The sequence below is a fragment of the Artemia sp. Qi Xiang Cuo genome, chromosome 12 (genome assembly GCF_049724085.1).
Source record: "Artemia sp. Qi Xiang Cuo chromosome 12, ASM4972408v1, whole genome shotgun sequence".
Taxonomy (NCBI): Eukaryota; Metazoa; Arthropoda; class Branchiopoda; order Anostraca; family Artemiidae; genus Artemia; species Artemia sp. Qi Xiang Cuo.
Genome location: NC_142805.1, coordinates 6,897,838 through 6,918,222, shown reverse-complemented (window position 1 = coordinate 6,918,222; position 20,385 = coordinate 6,897,838). Strand labels below are relative to the sequence as shown.

The window sequence follows — 20,385 nt, the reverse complement described above, 5'->3', positions numbered from 1 at the left end:
AGTTTTAGTTTAGTCTTTGCTTAGAGTTTTAGTTAGAGTTATAGTTTAGTTTAGTTTTAGTTAGGAGCTATAGTTTAGATCTCTAGTTTAGCTTTAGTTAAGAATTTTTGTTTAGAGTTTATGGTTTTAGTTAAGAGTTTTAGTTTAGAGTTTTAGTTAGAGTTATAGTTTAGTTTAGTTTTAATTCAGAGTTTTAGTTTAGAGTCAGTTTAGAGTTTTAGTTAGAGTTACAGTTTAGTTTAGTTTTATTTATGAATTTTAGTTTAGAGTTTTTGTTTAGTTTAGAGTTTAGAGTTTTAGTTAGAGTTATAGCTTAGTTTAGTGTTAGTTTAGAGTCTAGAGTTTTAATTTAGAGTCTTAACTTAGAGTTTTAGATAGAGTTATAGTTTAGTTTAGTTTTAGTTAAGATCTTTAGTTTAGACTTGTAGTTTAGTCTTAGCTAAGAGTTTTAGTTTAGAGTTGTAGATTAGTTTTAGTTACTAGTTTTAGTTTAGAGTTTAGACTATTAGCTTAGAATCTTAGCTTAGAGTTTTAGTTAGAGTTATAGTTTAGTTTAGTTTTTGTTTAGAGTTGTAGTTTAGTTAAGAGTTCTAGTTTAGAGTTGTAATTTAGTTATAGTTAAGAGTTTTAGTTTAGAGTTTAAAGTATTAGATTAGAGTCTTATCTTAGAGTTTTAGTTAGAGTTATAGTTTAGTTTAGTTTTAGTTAAGACTTTTAGTTTAGAGTTGTTGTTTAGTTTTAGATAAGAGTTTTAGTTTAGAGTTTAAAGTTTTAGTTTAGAGTCTTAGCTTAGAGTTTAAGTTAGAGGTATGGTTTAGTTTAATTTTAATTAAGAGTTTTAGTTTAGGGTTTTAGCTTAGTTTTAGTTTAGAGTCTTAGCTTAGAATTTTAGTTTGAGTTATAGTTTTAGTTTACTTTTAATTAAGAGTTTTAGTTTAGAGTTAATGTTTAGTTAAGAGTTTTAGTTTTGCGTCTTAACTCATAGTTTTAGTTAGAGTTATAGTTTAGTTTAGGTTTAATTCAGAGTTTTAGTTTAGAGCCTTTGCTTAGAATTTTAGTTAGAGATATAGTTTAGTTTAGTTTTAGTTAAAAATTTTAGTTTAGAGTTGTTGTTTAGTTTTAGATAAGAGTTTTAGTTTAGAGCTTAGAGTTTTAGTTAGAGTTATAGTTTAGTTTAGTTTAGAGTCTATAGTTTTAGCTTAGTTTTATTTAAGAGTTATAGGTTAGATATTGGAGTTTTAGTTTCAAGTCTTAGCTTAGAGTTTTAGTTAGAGTTATAGTTTAGTTTTGGTTTTAATTCAGAGTTTTAGTTTAGAGTCAACTTAGAGTTTTAGTTAGAGTTATAGTTTAGTTTGGTTTTAGTTAAGAGTTTTAGTTTAGAGTCAACTTAGAGTTTTAGTTAGAGTTACAGTTTAGTTTAGTTTTAGTTAAGAATATTAGTTTAGAGTTGTTGTTTAGTTTAGAGTTGAGTTTTAGTTAGAGTTATAGTTTAGTTTAGTGTTAGTTTAGAGTCTAGAGTTTTAATTTAGAGTGTTAACTTAGAGTTTTAGATAGAGTTATAGTTTAGTTTAGTTTTAGTTAAGAGCTTTAGTTTAGACTTGTAGTTTAGTCTTAGCTAAGAGTTTTAGTTTAGAGTTGTAGATTAGTTTTAGTTAAGAGTTTTAGTTTAGAGTTTAGACTATTAGCTTAGAGTCTTAGCTTAGAGTTTTAGTTAGAGTTATAGTTTAGTTTGGTTTATGCTTAGAGTTGTAGTTTAGTTAAGAGTGCTAGTTTAGAGTTTTAGTTAGAGCTATAGTTTAGTTTAGTTTTAGTTAAGATTTTTAGTTTAGAGTTGTAATTTAGTTTTAGTTACGAGTTTTAGTTTAGAGTTTAAAGTATTAGCTTAGAGTTTTATCTTAGAGTTTTAGTTAGAGATATAGTTTAGTTTAGTTTTAGTTAAGAGTTTTAGTTTAGAGTTGTTGTTTAGTTTTAGATAAGAGTTTTAGTTTAGAGTTTAAAGTTTTAGTTTAGAATATTAGCTTAGAGTTTTAGTTAGAGGTATAGTTTAGTTTAGTTTTAGTTAATAGTTTTAGTTTGGGGTTTTAGCTTAGAGTTTTAGTTTAGAGTCTTAGCATAGAGTTTTAGTTTGAGTTATAGTTTAGTTTAGTTTTAGTTAAGAGGTTTAGTTTAGATTTATAGTTTAGTTAAGAGTTTTAGTTTAGTTTTATTTTTGCGTCTTAACTTAGAGTTTTAGTAAGAATTATAGTTTAATTTAGTTTTAGGTAAAAATTTTAGTTTAGAGTTGTTGTTTAGTTTTAGATAAGAGTTTTAGTTTAGAGCTTAGAGTTGTAGTCAGAGTTAGAGTTTAGTTTAGTTTTAATCTAGATTCTAGAGATGTAATTTTGAGTGTTAGCTTAGAGTTTTAGTTAGAGTTATAGTTTAGTTTAGTTTTCGTTAAGAGTTTTAATTTAGACTTGTTGTTTAGTTTTAGTTAAGAGTTTTAGTTTAGAGTTGTAGTTTAGTTTTAGTTCAGAGTTTTAGCTTAGGGTTTTAGCTTAGAGTTTAGAGTTTTACTTTAGAGTCTTAGCTTAGACTTCCGCACGCGTGCGTAACCTAGCCTAAATTAACCTTAAAAATGAATAAAACCCACTTTAAGTTAAGATGCTAAACTAAAACTCTAAACTCTAAACTAAAACTCTTAACTAAATTATAACTCTAAACTAAAACTCCTAGCTAAAACTCTAAGCAAAAACTCGAAACTAAAACTCCAATCTCTAAACTAAAACACTTAACTAAAACTAAAATAAAACTATGACTCTAATTAAAACTCTAAGCTAAGGCTCTAAACTAAAACTCTTAACTAAAACTAAAGTAAACTATAACTCTAACTAGAACTCTGAGTTAAGACGCTAAACTAAAATTCTAAACTAAAACTCTTAAATAAACTATAACTCTAAACTAAAACTCTTAATTAAAACTAAACTAAAACTATAACTCTAACTAAAATTCTAAGCTAAGACTCTAAACTAAAACTCTAAACTCTAAGCTAAAACCCTAAACTAAAACTCTTAACTAAAACTAAACCAAACTATACCTCTAACTAAAACTCTACGCTAAGACTCTAAAGTAAAATTCTAAACTCCAAAACAAAACTCTTAAACATAGCTAAACTACGATTATAAAATAGAACTCATAACTAAAACTAAACTAAACTATAACTCTAACTAAAACTCTAAGCTAAGACTCTAAGCTAATACTCTAAACTCTCAAATTAAACTCTTAACCAAAACTAAAGTATAACTCTAAACTAAAACTCTTAACTAAAACTAAACTAAACTATAGCTCTAACTAAGACTCTAAGCTAGAACTCTTAACTAAACTACAACTCTAAACTAAAACTGAACTAAACTATAACTCTAACTAAATCTCTAAGCTAAAACCCTAAACTAAAACTCTGAATTAAAACTAAACTACACTATAACTCTAACTAAAACTCTAAGCTAATAATCTAAACTAAATCTATTAAATAAAACTAAACTAAACTATAACTCAACTAAAATTCTAAGCTAAGACTCGAAAATAAAGTTCTATACTCTAAACTAAAACTAAACTAAATATATAACTCTAGCTAAAACTCTAAACTAAAACTAAACTACAGCTAAAAGAAAATCCTTACTAAAACTAAACTAAACTATAACTCTAACTAACTCTAAGCTAATGGGCTAAAGAAAAAGCCGGGAATTCTGGGGGAGGAGTAAATTGTCAAATTTAGATAGTTCCGTAGGCTACAAACCCATAGCATAACTTTCGAAATGATATAAGCTCATGAAACAGGGGGTATTTAGATATAGACTTGTTAATATAGTTCCAGCAAATAGGCTTTAAATTAGCTAAAAAAAAAGGATTGTTAACCCAGCAAATAGGCCTAAAATTGGCGATCATAGGAAAAAATGATAGCCAATTTACACTTAATATAGACTTCATGCAACCCCACTCCCCTAAATTAAAGGCATTGCTTTCTAGCCTAATAATATCAAAGTTAAAAACCATAGTTTTCATGCCCTCCCCCCTGAGAATGTAAAAGAAACTCTATCGAAAGAAAGCTAGAAAAAAGAATTATGGAGCTCTTGTCCTACAAGCTCTTTCAAAAATACCTAAGAATATGCACTGTAAAGGGCGTATAGCATCCCCCTGCCTTTTACATAATTTACAGGGGCAAAAAATATCTTTTAGGCATTCATTTTGCAAATAATTCGTTTCCCTCTCTTTCAGACTGGTAAGAATTACGAAAACCCGCAAGCTTTCCTTTCTAATTCCTTTCCTTTCTTTGCTAACCCTTTCCATGTCTAGCAGTCACCCTTATTTTTGTTAATTTCCTAACCTGGCACGCGCGAAGGTTGTTTACAAAAACCGCTCCTTTTAAGACATATTCACATACAGTTTTGTTTAAATCGCAAGTGTGAAGATTCTGATGGTTTTAAACGCCTGATGTGAAAATGACACTTTTGAGTAAACAATTTCATTTGAACGAATTAATTGGTGACGAATGGTAGGATTAGGAGGGGGTGACGTATTGGAAAAAAGATTATATTTTGAAAAAAAGTATAAAGTTTTTTTGGGGGGGGGGGGGTTGTGTGCTGGAATTAAACCTGTTTCTCAGATTGTTATAGTTTTTTCCCCAGGTCTCTCAGCCAATTCATTGAAGTACAGAAAAGTGAAAAATTTTGATAGTTTCCCTCTGCTTAAACAGCGCTGTCCGTAAAAAAAAGCACATGATCCCATCCCGTTAGACTTGCTTTTATCTGGCAAGGATGTTAACTTCTCTTCCGATTGAATAGGAGTAAAAACATCTCTGATTTTTTTAGAAAAGATACGTAATCCTGTCCTGTTAGACTCGCTCTTACCTGGCAATGATGTAAACTCCTGTTCAGATTCAATAGGCATAGAAACATCTCTGATTGACCTAGAAAAAGACACGTGATCCTGTCCCGTTAGACTCGCTCTTATTTAGCAATGATTTAAACTTCTGTCTGTATTAAATAGGTATAGAAACATTTATGAAACATCAAACCACATAACCATCAACAAACAGAGCAAAACTATGAAAAAGCATCAAACCACATAACCACCAAACAATATAATGATCAAACGACAAAACCATCAACAAACTGAACATAACTAAGAAACAATATCAAACCACATAACCATCAACAAACAGAACAGAAGAAAAGAACAAAAGAACTAAGAAACAGCATCAAACCATATAACCATCAACAAACAGAACAGAAATAAGAAACAACATCAAACCACATTACCATCAAGCAGGTCTAGAAAGAGGTGTGGTCGTGTACAGTTAGACTGGTTATAGATGGCAGCAGAGGTGCCCCCCCCGAATCGCCTGACCCATTCCTACTTCCGGCTCCCCCTTCATAGCAATGTCCCTTCCCCATGAAAACTTCCTTCATGGCAAGATCTTCCCAAATAACCCCCGACCCACCCACCCCTCTACTACCAGAAAAAATTCCCCCTGAAAACGTATGTATACTTAGTAATAACCAATACTATATGTTAACATTGGGTAAAGTTCATAACTTTCAACCTTCCCCCCGGAGACTCCGGGGGGTTAAGTCATCCTAAAGGACATAGTTATCATTTTTTCAACCATGCTGAACAAAATGGCTACCTCAAAATTTTAATCAGGTGACATTGGGAAAAAAATGAGCGTGGGAGGGGGCCTAGTTGCCCTCCAATTTTTTTTGTCACTGAAAAAGGGCACTAGAACTTTAAATTTCCGTTCCAATGAGTCCTACCAAGATATTATAGGACCATTGGTTCGATACGATCACCCCTGGAAAAAAACAAACAAAAAAACAAAAAAAAAAAACAAAAAACACGCATCCGTGATCTTTCTTCTGGCAAAAAAATGCAAAATTCCACATTTTTGTAGATAGGAGCTTGAAACCTCTACAGTAGGGTTCTCTTATACGCTGAATATGATGGTCTGATTTTCATTAAGGTTCTATAATTTTTAGGGGGTCTTTCCCTCTTTTTCGAAAATCAGCCAAATTTTCTCAGGCGCTTAACTTTTGATGAGTACGACTGAAATTGATAAAAGTTATATATTTGAATTCAGCATTGAAATATAATTCTTTTGATGTATCTATTGGCATCAAAAACCCGTTTTCTAGAGTTTCGGTAACCATTGAGCCGGGTCGCTCCTTACTTACAGTTCGTTACCACGAACTGTTTGATCGCATTCAAAAGGTTTTTCTCCCGTATGAGTTCTCTGATGACGACATAAATTAAAACTTTTAGTAAATCGTTTATTACATATATCACAGTCGAAAGGTTTTTTTCAGTATGCGAAACCTTCTGTTTTGCCACGTCATTTTCAGCAAATTCATTAATTTTACTTGGCATCTCATTTTGACAACTCAAACCCACTTCTTTTTTTATTCATATTTCTGTCAAATCTGGAATGCTGGGTAATCCACATCTTTGTTTGCTCATAGCGCTATCAGAAGACGTAATAGGGAGAACTAAATAATATAAAACTCACTAAAAAAAACACCCAATCTTATATTTTTAGCCCTCTTTTTATTTGGTACAGAACTCAGCTTTTAACGTTTTTAGCCCTACAAAGATTTTCTTATAAAATTAGTAGACTCTTAACTCAGTACTTAAATTAAAAAAAAAAACAATTTGTTGCATTATTCTTATTACACTTTGAATTCTTTATTCAGTAATCCTTAATGTTGAATGTAAGCAAATTTACTGGAGTGTTGATTTGTCTTAAAAAAAAACATTGTTGTACCAAAATAATAATGGTAATATAGTGTAGTTTCTTCAAATAGTTGAATTGTATTTATCTCTATAATTTTCATGTTTTTGTAGTACAATAAAACATTTTAAATAGCTTGACACTAAATCCGAAGAATTTTTGAAGAATGGTAGAAATAATTAAGGATGCATATTGAGAAAAAGTCACTGATTTAAGATCATGCTCAGTTTTGTCAAATCCTCCAGAGAAACATTTATTCTGTACTTTCCAAGTGTCTTAGTATTTTTTCCAAATATCTGGAAGGTAGAAATTTTAGTTAGCATATGGTAGGCAAGGTGAGAAATAAAGACGTTTCCGGCTATCAAAAAGCTGATGACATAGACTATTCTAGTTGCAAGAAAAAAATTACATAAAAATCAAGTCTCACAAAACCGTCTCCACCTATCAGTAACTACTATAAAATATTTGAGAAGATTGAGAAGATAGATGGCATTATTGTTGTACCAGATTAGATTGTAGTGAAAACAATTAGTTATTGAGGTGGTAAAAGTTGGCTAGACAGTGGAAAAAGGACTCTGTTTCAAAATACAAATAGAAGAGTTTATTTTTAGCCCAAAACAATTCCTTTGGGAAGCCAGAAATCCAGCAGTGTCGATCAAATTCCATTAAGAAGATATTTACTGCCACCTATAGCCAGCAGTTCAGTAAGTGGGAAAGAAAGCGCTTCAGGTCACTAAGTGTAAAGCCATCTGTGGGAGTTAGCCGTGCCCCAAAGTAAATGGCAAAAGCGGAATGCAAGATTAGCCTTTGCGTGGATGTATATTAAAGGCTATTTAATGTACGTGATATTTTTATTTTAAGCAGAATCTAATGCTGAATATGGAAGAACTACTAGCCGAAATGCAAAAGATGAGAGGTGAGGTAACGGAGAAGTTGCAGCGAATTGAAAATGTCGTAGCCAGCGTGGAATTTGTACGGAGGGAGTGGTCTATGTTCGAGAAGAAACAAGATAAAAAAGTTAGTGCTTTGGAAACTAAAGTTCAGGAACTCTCGCTCATGTTGTAAAAGTTTGAATTTGAATCTAAGAAAAATAACTTGGTGTTATACGAGTTCAACTCAGGAGTAAGGGGTCGTTCACAAAAGGATGACTTATTACAGTGTTTTGGTAGTATTGTGCCAAGTTTAGACATTCGCTGGAGTGACATTAAAGAGTCATTTAGAATGATAAATCGTTCCGGAGAAGTCTCACCAGTCCTAAATAGATTCACATCTAAAGATATTCGCGACTTGCTTCTACAGAACAATAGACATCTAAAAGAATACAAACTGAAATCGACCCCTGATTATACCAAGGGTGAAGGGAAGCGAGAAACAAGTTGAGACCGATTCTAGAGCAAGGAAAAAGCGAACGTAGATCTGATGCATTCCTACGAGGGACGAAATTAAAAATTGGAGACCAAACATTTTCTTACGACCCTGAAACTCAGCGAGTGATCGAAACTGTCCAAAATTCCAGCGCGACAAGTATGAAGGTGGCCGATGGGGAAAGTGACAGGATTACATATGGGGACACAGAATGGGTCATGAGTGATGTATCCGATAGTCGAGAGGGGGTGCTACTCCCGTACGAACCACGTGGTTTAAGGTTTTCCCGTACGAACCACGTGGTTTACGGTTGCGTAATCGATTGGGAATTCGGAACACCTGTGCTGTCAGTCATTAATCAAATTGCTTCCGGGCAAAGTTTAATAATGTCTGACAGGTGCTGTCAATCATTAATCAAATTGTTTCCAGGCGAAGTCTATTAATGTCTTTGATGTATTTTCAAGGAGAATTGTTCCTGGAAGTTTGTTAATATCTTTGGAGTTCTTCCATGAAAATTGTTTCATGGCGAATGTTTTGATCTTAGCGATGAAGAGATTAGCAAGGGAAAGGGTTTCCCAGTAATTTCAAATATGACAGCACGAGGATGCCAAAAACAAAAAGAACACGCAGAAATTACGTTTAGCGGTTATTTGGGCGAAACCGTTTTAGACATTTTAGGGAATTATTTCGGCGAAACAGTTAGAGACATTTTAAAATATGATTTTAGAAGATGTTTTAGAAGAGCATTTGAGAGTGAAACTCTGTCGTCGTTATAATACACAAGTTCCATTTGAACAGTGTCGTGAGGTCCCCTACCCCCTCCTCCAATGGCCATTATACCCCACCCCACCCCGAACGAAGCTCCCCGGCCTAAAAGGCCCCCTCGGCTTCCAAAGGGCCCCCCGGCGTCCCCAATGCTCCCTGAGCCCTCATTTTTTAATACTTTTTTAAGGCTTTATTATATCTTTTCAGAACAAGTTATTTTCTTTAATGTCCATCCTAAACCCATTTTACAAATTGAAGTAGCCATCATTTTCACACACAACTCTACTATTCAGCTTTTTCGAATGCCCCAACACCAAGCAATACTTTTCAAAAGGCATTTCAGAGCCATTTGTTTTCTTAATCTCCCACCTCAACCCATTTTACAAACTGAAGTACCTATCCTTTACACCCACAGCTTTACTATGCTGCTTTTTTGAAAGCTCAAACACCAAGCAATACTTTTCAAAGGGCATTTGAAGTACCCATCCTTTACACCCACAACTTTACTATGCTGCTTTTTTGAATGCTCCAACACCAAGCAATACTTTTCAAAGGCATTTCAGAACCAGTTCTTTTCTTAATGTCCTTCCTAAACCCATATTATAAGTTGAAGTACCCATCCTTTTCACCCACAACTTTATTTTACAGCTTTTTGGATACCTCAACACCAAGAAATACTTTTCAAAAGACATTTCAGAGCAAGTTCTTTACTTAATGTCCCTCCTAAACCCATTTTCCAACTTGAAGTATCCTTCCTTTCCACCCACAACTTTACTTTACAGCTTTTTTGGATACCTCAACACCAAGGAATACTTTTCAAAAAGCATTTCAGAGCAACTTCTTTTCTTAATGTCCCTTCTAAACCCATTTTCCAACTTGAAGCATCCATTATTTTCAACCACAACTTTACTTTACAGTTTTTGGATACCTCAACACCAAGAAATACTTTTCAAAAGACATTTCAGAGCAAGTTCCTTTCTTAATGTCCCTTCTAAGTCCATTTTGCAACTTGAAGTATTCTTCCTTTTCACCCACAACTTTACTTTATAGCTTTTTGGATACTTCAACACCAACAAGTACCTTTCCAAAGGCATTTCAGAGCAAGTTCCTTTCTTAATGTCCCTTTTCAGAGCAAGTTCCTTTCTTAATGTCCCTTCTAAACCCATTTTCCAACTTGAAGTATCATTCCTTTTCACCCACAACTTTACTTTACAGCTTTTTGAATGCTCCAACATCAAGTAATACTTTTCAAAGACATTTAAGAACAAGTTCTTTTCTTAGTGACCGTCCTAAACCCATTTTGCAAATTGAAGCACTCATCCTTTTCACCCAAAACTTTACTTTGCAGCTTTTTAAATGCTCCAACACCAAGCAATATTTTTCAAAGGGCATTTAAGAACAAGTTCTTTGCTTAATGTCCTTCCTAAACCCATTTTACAAGTTGAAGTACCCATCCTTTACACCCAACACCAAGCAATACTTTTTAAAAAGGCATTTCACAACAAGTTCCTTTCTTTATGTCCCTCCTAAACCCATTTTACAAGTTGAAGTACTCATCCTTTTCACCATAACTTTACTATACTGCTTTTTTGAATGCTCCAACACCAAGCAATACTTCTCAAATGGCATTTCAGAACAAGTTATTTTCTTAATGTCCTTCCTAAACCCATTTTACAAGTTGAAGTTCCCCGCCTTTTCACCCGCAACTATACTTTACAGCTCTTGAATGCCACAACACCAAGCAATACTTTTCAAAAGACATCTCAGAGCAAGGTCTTTTCTTAATGTCCCTCATAAACCAATTTTACAAGTTGAAGTACCCACACTTTTCACCCACAACTTTACTTTACAGCTTTTGAATGCCCCAACACCTAGCAATACTGTTCAAAAGTCATTTCAGAACCAGTTCTTTTCTTAATGTCCCTCCTAAAACCATTTTACAAGTTGAAGTACCCATCCTTTTCACCAAAACTTTACTTTACAACTTTTTTTCTTAATGTCCCTCCTAAACCCATTTTACAAGTTGAAGTACCCAATTTTTTCACCCAGAACTATACTTCACAGCTTTTTGAATGCCCAAAACACCAAGCAATACTTTTCAAAAGGCATTTCAGAACAAGTTATTTTCTTAATGTCCCTCCTAAACCCATTTTACAAGTTGAGGTACCCATCCTTTTCACCACAACTTTACTTTACAACTTTTGTGCACGCCACAATATCATGCAAGTTTCCACTTCAGTTCAGATTTTTTTGTGCACGCCACAATATCATACAAGTTTCCACTTCAGTTCAGATTTTTCTCAAAGAGAGGAAAAAATTTAAAATACTATTCCAAATTTTTCATAGAAGATAGAAAGTTCAAGATATTTTCTGAACTGTATGAAAGAACTTGCAATTCAATTCTAATTTCTCCAAAGAAAATAAAAATATTCCACTTCAGTTCTTAATTCCACAAAGACACAAGGAAATTTAAAGTTCTATTTGAAAATTTTCCGTAGAAGATAGAAAAAGCTATACCATAGTTGTGAATATTTTCTCGGAAGATAAAAATTTCTACTTCAATTTTAAATTTTCTCAACGAAGTGAAGAAAATTTGAAGTTCTAGTCATCATGCAAGATTCCACTTCAGTTCAGATTTTTCTCAAAGAGATGAAAAAATTTAAAATACTGTTCCAAATTTTTCATAGAAGATAGAAAGTTCATGTTATCTTCTGAATTTTATTAAAGAACTTACAGTTCAATTCTAATTTCTCCAAAGAAAATAAAAATAATCCACTTCAGTTCTTAATTTCACAAAGACACAAGGAAGTTTAAAGATCTACTTGAAATTTCTCAATAAAGTGAAGAAAGGTTCAAGCTCTCTACTGAATTTTCTCAATGAAAAAGACACTAGTTTTTGAACAATTCTATTTTTACTAATGATATAAAAAGGTTCCACTTCAGTTCAGATGTTTCTCCAAAGACATAAATTAAAAATTAAATTTATTATAAAATAATAAATTTGAAAAGCTATTTTCCTAAATGCCCAACACCAAGCAATACTCTTCAAAGGGTATTTCAGAACAAGTTCTTTTCTTAATATCCTTCCTAAACCCATTTTACAAGTTGAAGTACCCATCCTTTTCACCCACAACTTTACTTTAGAGCTTTTTGAATGCTCCAACACCAAGCAATACTTTTCAAAGGGCATTTCAGAACAATTTCTTTTCTTAATGTCCTTCTTAAGCCCATTTTACAAGTTGAAGTACCCATCCTTTTCACACACAACTTTACTTTACAGCTTTTTGAATGCTCCAACACCAAGCAATACTCTTCAAAGGGCATTTCAGAACAAGTTCTTTTCTTATTGTCCTTCCTAAACCCATTTTACAAGTTGAAGTACCCATTCTTTTCACCCACAACTTTACTTTACAACTTTTTGGATACCTCACCACCAAGTAATACTTTTCAAAGGGCACTTCACAACAAGTTCCTTTCTTAATGTCCCTCCTCAACCAATTTTACAACTTGAAGTACTCATCTTTTTCACCCACAACTTTACTTTACAGCTTTTTTGAATGCCCAACACCAAGCGATACTTTTCAAAAGGCATTTCACAACAAGTTCTTTTCTTATTGTCTTTCCTAAACCCATTTTACAAGTTGAAGCATCCATCCTTTTCATCCACAAATTTACTTTACAGCTTTTGAATGCCCCCAAATCCAAGTAATACTTTTCAAAAGGCATTTCAGAACAATTCCTTTTCTTAATGTCCCTCCTAAACCTATTTTACAAGTTGAAGTACCCATCCTTTTCACCCACAACTTTACTTTACAGCTTTTTGAATACCTCAACACCAAGAAATACTTTTCAAAAGACATTTAAGAGCAAGTTCCTTTCTTAATATCCCTGCTAAACCCATTTTACAAGTTGAAGCACCAAGAACACCAAGAACACCAAGCAATACTTTTCAACGGGCATTTCACGACAAGTTCTTTTCTTAATGTCCTTCCTAAACCCATTTTACAAGTTGAAGTACCCATCCTTTTCTCCCAAAACTTTACTTTACAGCTTTTTTGAATGCTCCAACACCACGCAATACTTTCCAAGAGGCATTTCAGAACAATTTCTTTTCTTAATGTCCTTACTAAACCCATTTTACAAGTTGAAGTACCCTTCTTTTTCACCCACAACTTTACTTTACAGCTTTTTGGATACCTCAACACCAAGAAATACTTTTCAAAATACATTGAAGAGCAAGTTCCTTTCTTAATGTCCCTCCTAAACCCACTTTACAAGTTGAAGCATCCTTCCTTTTCATCCACAACTTTACTTTACAGCTTTTTGGATACCTCAACACCAAGAAATACCTATCAAAAGGCATTTTAGAGCAAGTTCTTTTCTTAATGTCCCTCCTAAACCCATTTTACAAGTTGAAGTTCCTTCTATTCCACCTACAACTTTACTTTACAGCTTTTTGGATACCTCAACACCAAGAAATACTTTTCAAAAGACATTTCAGAGCAAGTTCCTTTCTTAATGTCCCTTCTAAACCCATTTTCAAACTTGAAGTACCCATCCTTTTCACCCACAACTTTACAACTTTTTGGATACCTCAACACCAAGAAATACCTTTCAAAAGGCATTTCAGAGCAACTTCTTTTCTTTATGTCCCTTCTAAACCCATTTTCCAACTTGAAGCATCCTTCCTTTTTCATCCATAACTTTACTTTACAGCTTTTTGAATACCTCAACACCAAGAAATACTTTTAAAAAGGCATTTCAGAGCAAGTTCCTTTCTTAATGTCACTCCTAAACCCATTTTACAAGTTGAAGCATCCATCCTTTTCACCCAAAACTATACTTTACAGCTTTTTGGATACCTCAACACAAAGAAATACTTTTCAAAAGGCATTTCAGAGCAACTTCTTTTCTTTATGTCCCTTCTAAACCCATTTTCCAACTTGAAGTACCCATCCTTTTCACCCAAAACTTTACAGCTTTTTTGAATGCTCCAACACCAAGCGATACTTTTCAAAAGGTATTTCAGAACAATTCCTTTTCTTAATGTCCTTCCTAAACCCATTTTACAAGTTGAAGTACCCTTCCTTTTCACCCACAACTTTACTTTACAGCTTTTTGGATACCTCAACACCAAGAAATACTTTTCAAAGACATTTCAGAGCAAACTCATTTCTTAATCTCCCTCCTAAACCCATTTTACAAGTTGAAGAAACCTTCGTATTCACCCACAACTTCAATTAACAGCTTTCTGTATACCTAAACACCAAGAAATACTTTTCAAAAGACAATTCAGAGAAAGTTCCTTTCTTTATGTCCCTCCTAAACCCATTTTACAAGTTGAAGCATCCTTCCTTTTTACCCACAACTTTACTTTACAGCTTTTTGGATATCTCAACACCAAGAAATACTTTTCAAATGACATTCCAGAGCAAGTTCCTTTCTTATTGTTCCTCCTATACCCATTTTACAAGTTGAAGCCTCCTTCCATTTCCCCTACAACTTTGCTTTAAAGCTCTTTGGATACCTGAACACCCAAGAAATGCCTTTCAAAAGACATTTCAGAGCAAGTTCTTATCTTAATCTTCCTCCTAAACCCATTTTCAAACTTGAAGTACCCATCCTTTTCACCCACAACTTTACTTTACAACTTTTTGGATACCTCACCACCAAGAAATACTTTTCAAAAGACATTTCAGAGCAACTTCTTTTCTTTATGTCCCTTCTAAACCCATTTTACAACTTGCAGAATCCTTCCTATTTCATCCATAACTTTACTTTACAGCTTTTTAGATACCTCAACACCAAGAAATACTTTTCAAAAGACATTTCAGAGCAAGTTCCTTTCTTAATGTCTCTCCTAAACCCATTTTACAAGTTGAAGCATCCTTCCTTTTCACCCACAACTTTACTTTACAGCTTTTTGGATACCTCAACACCAAGAAATACTTTTCCAAAGTTATTTCAGAGCAAGTTCCTTTCTTAATGTCCCTCCTAAACCCATTTTACAAGTTGAAGCATCCATCCTTTTCAGCCACAGCTTTACTTTACAACTTTTTTACATGACACAATATCATGCAAGATTCCACTTCAGTTCACATTTTTCTCAAAGGGATGAAAAAATTTAAAATACTGTTCCAAATTTTTCATAGAAAATAGAAAGTTCAAGTTACCTTCTGAATTTTATCAAAGAACTTACAGTTCAATTCTAATTTCTCCAGAGAAAATAAACTAACCTTTTCCGGTGAGTAGCAAGTTCCTTTCTTAATGTTCCTCCTAAACCCATTTTACAAGTTGAAGCATCCTTCCTTTTCACCCACATCTTTGGTTTACAGCTTTTTAGATACCTCAACACCAAGAAATATATTTCAAAAGACATTTCAGAGCAAGTTCCTTTCTTATTATCCCACCTAAACCCATTTTACAAGTTGAAGCATCCTTCCTTTTCACTCAAAATTTTACTTTACAGCTTTTTGGATACCTCAACATCAAGAAATACTTTTCCAAAGTTATTTCAGAGCAAGTTCCTTTCTTAATGTCCCTCCTAAACCCATTTTACAAGTTGAAGCATCCTTCCTTTTTCATCCATCAGAGCAAGTTCCTTTCTTAATGTCCCTTTTAAACCCATTTTCCAACTTGAAGTACCCATCCTTTTCACCCACAACTTTACTTTACAACTTTTTGGATACCTCACCACCAAGAAATACTTTTCAAAAGACATTTCAGAGCAACTTCTTTTCTTTATGTCCCTTCTAAACCCATTTTACAACTTGCAGCATCCTTCCTATTTCATCCATAACTTTACTTTACAGCTTTTTGGATACCTCAACACCAAAAAATACTTTTCAAAAGGCATTTCAGAGCAAGTTCCTTTCATAATGTCACTCCTAAACCCATTTTACAAATTGAAGCATCCATCCTTTTCACCCAAAACTATACTTTACAGATATTTGGATACCTCAATACAAAGAAATACTTTTCAAAAGGCATTTCAGAGCAACTTCTTCTCTTTATGTCCCTTCTAAACCCATTTTCCAACTTGAAGTACCCATCCTTTTCACCCAAAACTTTACTTTACAGCTTTTTTGAATGCTCCAACACCAGGCAATACTTTTAAAAAGGCATTTCAAAACAATTTCTTTTCTTAATGTCCTTCCTAAACCCATTTTAAAAGTTGAAGTACCCTTCCTATTCACCCACAACTTTACTTTACAGCTTTTTGAATACCTCAACACCAAGAAATACTTTTCAAAAGGCATTTCAGAGCAAGTTCCTTTCTTAATGTCCCTCCTAAACCCATTTTACAAGTTGAAGCATCCATCCTTTTCACCCTCAACTTTACTTTACAGCTTTTTGGATACCTCAGCACCCAGAATTACTTTTCAAAGGCATTACAGAGCTTGTTCCTTTCTTTATGTCCATTCTAAACCCATTTTCCAAGTTGAAGCATCCTTCCTTTTCACCCACAACTTTACTTTACAGCTTTTTGGATACCTCAACACCAAGAAATACTTTTCAAATGACATTTCAGAGCAAGTTCCTTTCTTTATGTCCCTCCTAAACCAGTTTTAAAAGTTGAAGCATCCTTCCATTTCACCGACAACTTTACTTTACAGATTTTTTTATACCTCAAAACCAAGAAATACTTTCCAAAAGACATTTCAGAGCAAGATACATTCTTAATGTCCCTCCTAAACAAATTTTAAAAGTTGAAGCATCCTTCCATTTCACCCACAACTTTACTTTAAAGCTTTTTGTATAACTCAATACCAAGAAATACTTTTCAAAAGACTTTTCGGAGAAAGTTCCTTTCTTAATGTCCCTCCTAAACCCATTTTACAAGTTGAAGCATCCATCCTTTTCACCCACAACTTTACTTTACAACTTTTTTACATGACACAATATCATGCAAGATTCCACTTCAGTTCACATTTTTTTCAAAGAGATGAAAAAATTTAAAATACTGTTCCAAATTTTTCATAGAAAATAGAAAGTTCAAGTTACCTTCTGAATTTTATCAAAGAACTTACAGTTCAATTCTAATTTCTCCAGAGAAAATAAACTAACCTTTTCCGGCGAGTAGCAAGTTCCTTTCTTAATGTCCCTCCTAAACCCATTTTACAAGTTGAAGCATCCTTCCTTTTCACCCACATCTTTGGTTTACAGCTTTTTGGATACCTCAACACCAAGAAATACATTTCAAAAGACATTTCAGAGCAAGTTCCTTTCTTAATGTCTCACCTAAACCCATTTTACAAGTTGAAGCATCCTTCCTTTTCACCCACAACTTTACTTTACAGATTTTTGGATACCTCAACATCAAGAAATACTTTTCCAAAGTTATTTCAGAGCAAGTTCCTTTCTTAATGTCCCTCCTAAACCCATTTTACAAGTTGAAGCATCCTTCCTTTTCAGCCACAGCTTTACTTTACAACTTTTTTACACGACACAATATCATGCAAGATTCCACTTCAGTTCAGATTTTTCTCAGAGATGAAAAAATTTAAAATACTGTTCCAAATTTTTCATAGAAAATAGATAGTTCAAGTTACCTTCTGAATTTTATAAAAGAACTTACAGGTCAATTTTAATTTCTCCAGAGAAAATAAACTAACCTTTTCGGGCGAGTATGGTTAGGTTAGGTTAGGCTAGATTAAGTTAGGTTAGGTTAACCTACGTACGCATCACTTAGGTTAGAATAGATTAGGTGAGAGACAGGCAAAAAGTTAGGTGTATGGTTAGGTTAGGTTAGATTATGTTAGGTTAGGTTAATTTAGGTTAGGCTAGGTTAGCCTACGTACGCGTGTAGGATTAGATTAGGTTAGACTAGATTAAGTTAGGTTAGATTAGGTTATGTCAGGTTAGGTAAGTTAGGTTAGGTTAGCTAAGTTAGGTTAGGTTAGCTAGTAAACATTTCTACATGTTTAAGTTAGGTTAGATTAGGTTAGGCTAGATTAAGTTATGTTAGGTTTGGTTAAGTTAGGTTAGGTTAGCCTACGTACGCGCGCGTACGTAGGCTAACCTAACCTAACTTAACCTAACCTAATCTAACCCTACACGCGTACGTAGGCTAACCTAGCCTAACCTAAACTAACCTAACCTAACATAATCTAACCTAACCATACACCTAACTTTTTGCATGTCTCTCACCTAATCTATTCTAACCTAATTGATGCGTACCTAGGTTAACCTAACCTAACATAAACTAACCTATTCTAACCTAACTTAATCTAGCCTAACCTAACCATACTCGCCGGAAAAGGTTAGTTTATTTTCTCTGGAGAAATTAAAATTGAACTGTAAGTTCTTTGATAAAATTCAGAAGATAACTTGAACTTTCTATCTTCTATGAAAAATTTGGAACAGTATTTTAAATTTTTTCATCTGTTTGAGAAAAATCTGAACTGAAGTGGAATCTTGCATGATATTTTGTCGTGTAAAAAAGTTGTAAAGTAAAGTTTTGGGTGAAAAGGATGGATGCTTCAACTTGTAAAATGTGTTTAGGAGGGACATTAAGGAAGTAACTTGCTCTGAAATGCCTTTTGAAAAGTATTTCTTGGTGTTGAGGTATCCAAAAAGCTGTAAAGTAATGTTGTTGGTGAAAAGGAAGGACGCTTCAACTTGTAAAATGGGTTTAGGAGAGACATTAAGAAAGAAACTTGCTCTGAAATGTCTTTTGAAAAGTATTTCTTGGTGTTGAGGTATCCAAAAAGCTGTAAAGTAAAGTTCCTGGTGAAAAGGAAGGATGATTCAACTTGTAAAATGGGTTTAGGAGGGACATTAAGAAAGGAACTTGCTACTCGCCGGAAAAGGTTAGTTTATTTTCTCTAGAGAAATTAAAATTGAACTGTAAGTTCTTTGATAAAATTCAGAAGGTAACTTGAACTTTCTATTTTCTATGAAAAATTTGGAACAGTATTTTAAATTTTTTCATCTCTGAGAAAAATCTGAACTAAAGTGGAATCTTGCATGATATTGTGTTATGTAAAAAAGTTGTAAAGTAAAGTTGTGGGTGAAAAGGATGGATGCTTCAACTTGTAAAATGTGTTTAGGAGGGAAATTAAGAAAGTAACTTGCTCTGAAATGTCTTTTGAAAAGTATTTCTTGGTGTTGAGGTATCCAAAAAACTGTAAAGTAAAGATGTGGGTGAAAAGGAAGTATGCTTCAACTTGTAAAATGGGTTTAGGAGGGACATTAAGAAAGGAACTTGTTCTGAAATGTCTTTTGAAAAGTATTGCTTGGTGTTTACGTATCCAAAAAGCTGTAAAGTAAAGTTGTGGGTGAAAAGGAAGGATGCTTCAACTTGTAAATTGGGTTTAGAAGGGACATTAAGAAAGGAACTTGCTCTGAAATGTCTTTTGAAAAGTATTTCTTGGTGTTGAGGCATCCAAAAAGCTGTAAAGTAAAGTTGTGTGTGAAAAGGAAGGATGCTTCAACTTGTAAAATGGGTTTAGGAGGGACATAAGAAAGGAACTTGCACTGAAATGTCTTTTGAAAAGTATTTCTTGGTGTTGAGGTATCCAAAAAGCTGTGACGTAAAGTTGTGGGTGAAAAGGATGGTTGCTTCAACTTGTAAAATGGGTTTAGGAGGGAGAATAAGAAAGTACCTTGCTCTGAAATGTCTTTTGAAAAGTATTTCTTGGTGTTGAGGTATCCAAAAAGCTGTAAAGTTAAGTTGTGGGTGAAAAGGATGGGTACTTCAACTTGTAAAATAGGTTTAGGAAGGATATTAAGAAAAGGAACTGTTCTGAAATGCCTTTTGAAAAGTATTGCTTGGTGTTGGAGCATTCAAAAAGGCTGTACAGTAAAGTTTTGGGAGAAAAGGATGGGTACTTCAACTTGGAAAATGGGTTTAGAAGGGACATAAAGAGAAGAAGTTTCTCTGAAATGCCTTTTGAAAAGTATTTCTTTGTGTTGAGGTATTCAAAAAGCTGTAAAGTAAAGTTGTAGGTGAAAAGGAAGGATGCTTCAACTTGTAAAATGGGTTTAGGAGGGACATTAAGAAAGGAACTTGCTCTGAAATGCCTTTTGAAAAGTATTTCTTGGTGTTGAGGTATTCAAAAAGCTGTAAAGTTGTGGATGAAAAAGGAAGGATGCTTCAAGTTGTAAAATGGGTTTAGAAGTGACATAAAGAAAAGAAGTTGCTCTGAAATGTCTTTTGAAAAGTATTTCTTGGTGGTGAGGTATCCAAAAAGCTGTTAAGTACAGTTGTGGGTGAAAAGGATGGGTATTTCAAGTTGGAACATGGATTTAGAAAGGACATTAAAAAAGGAACTTGCTCTGATGGATCAAAAAGGAAGGATGCTTCAACTTGTAAAATGGGTTTAGGAGGGACATAAAGAAAAGAAGTTGCTCTGAAATGCCTTTTGAAAAGTATTTCTTGGTGGTGAGGTATCCAAAAAGTTGTAAAGTAAAGTTGTGGGTGAAAAGGATGGGTACTTCAAGTTGGAAAATGGATTTAGGAGGGACATTAAGAATGGAGTTTACTCTGAAAT

The 20,385-nt window shown here is 33.6% G+C and overlaps 1 long non-coding RNA gene across 3 annotated transcripts in view; it reads left to right on the top strand.

Annotated features, from left to right (window-relative positions):
* The window catches only part of LOC148945712 (uncharacterized), a 263,265-nt gene that overhangs the window by 44,577 nt on the left and 198,303 nt on the right, over positions 1-20,385 (top strand). The gene's annotated exons all lie outside the window — the stretch shown is intronic.